The sequence below is a fragment of the Guillardia theta genome (genome assembly GCF_000315625.1).
Source record: "Guillardia theta CCMP2712 unplaced genomic scaffold GUITHscaffold_7, whole genome shotgun sequence".
Lineage (NCBI taxonomy): Eukaryota > Cryptophyceae > Pyrenomonadales > Geminigeraceae > Guillardia > Guillardia theta.
Window position 1 is genome coordinate 1 of NW_005434667.1, and position 1,686 is coordinate 1,686.

The following is a 1,686-nucleotide window of genomic DNA, read 5'->3' on the forward strand; positions in this document are numbered from 1 at the left end:
TTGATCGACCCTTCCTGTTTCGTGATATGTCGCCGTGGATTGCGGACCACACTTGGTTCCTGTTCTTCTCCTGTTTGGCCGAGGCTTGATAGTTTTCGTTTTGCTTCCTTCGGTATTCTTGTAGCTCCTCCTGTTCAGGGATCAGGTGTACTGTGAGTTGGACAATTATTCTCTCTTGTTCCGACTCCTTGCAGTAGACAATCAGGTCGTCTTGTGACTTCCTGAGGCTCCGATCGCCCGTCCTCCAGAAATTTGCAGCGTAGCATATTTCTGATCCTTTAGGTACCTTACCGACTAGCATGAAGCCGTCAGGGATTTCTTTCCTGAAGCAAGTTTGGTTCCATCCGATCAAGATTGTTCCAGACTCGCATGCGGCGTAGCTGAGGTATTGTTCCTGTTGGTCGATCCATATTATTTCACGTCGAACCTCGTCTTCCTGCAAGCTATCGGTTGCGGCCTGGATTGTCGGGTGATAGAGGGTGGGCCAGTTGCTGAACTGTTTTGTTTCAGCGAGCATCCCCAAGTGTTCTAGAAATTCGTACGACAGCGGAAGGCCTTGTTGTCTATCTCGAATTTCAGCCATGGCGGTGGTTAGATGTTCCCACCAAGCTTGCGAGTTGAGTGAGCTGTTATGTGTTTTGCTGATATACTTAGCAATTTGCAGTAGGATCTCTGTCTTCTCTGGGTTCTTGGCTCCATCGTCATCTTCTTTCCTCGCAAATGGCGCCGAGCGAAGGGAAGGTTCAGCTTCTTTGATGTCTTGTTCTTGGCCCGTGTGACTTCTGGGCCGGTCCATGATTGCTATGTCGCCCTTGATTTTGAAACTTTCCTTACCTTTTAGGATTAGGTGTTCCTGTTGATCCAGATTGCCTAGTAGTTTAGCCATGAGGGATCTTGTGTTTGCATGAGCTGGGTGTGGCCTTCTCTCTTCTGCTGCTTCCCGATGCTTTTTGGATGTCTCCTCCCGGTCCTCCTCTGATTGCGGGTGTGACTTTCGTTTTCGGGTTGTAGCACTATCCTGCGAGGCAACCTCTCGTCTTTTCCTCTTTGTTCCTGATGCTCTGTTGACGCTGCTTACCCAGATGACATTTTCTTGTAGCAGTTGCATTACAATCCCCTCCGCCTCCTCGCGTTGCCTTGGGAAAGGCCAGAGCTTCCTTGGCAAATGCAGTTCTTCGTCAGCGATAGGTCGTATATTGCGTAGCAAGGAGAATTGGAGTTTCGGGAGTTGCCTCCATAAAGCTTGGAAGGTCGTCCAGCCTTGTGGTCTGTCGCTGTCGTTCAAGTTTGCCACCATATCCTCCATCCTATGAAGGAGGGAGATGCTTCCAGGTAGGTGACCTGCTTCTATGTGGGCCCAGCTGATCCTCGTGTTTAGTTTTTCCGCCAGCCAGACTGCTAAAGCTTCGGGTCCCCGCACCACATCACGCTCCATAGTTCGAAAATTCATTTCTCTTTGGAGCTCGAGGATTGTTTGGCATCCCCATTCCGCAAACCAGTTTCTGAGTTTAGATATCAGTCTATCTTGGGATGTCTCCACCTTGCTTACTATTCACTTCTCGTTCGATGTATCGTAGCGCTGCTCGCCCTAGGATTGGGGCAGGATGAGGGACCTGCAGCCCTCCATTCTCTGTTGGCAGGTAGAATATACCATTTCCCTGTACTTTTGCTCAGTCCTAACGCTTG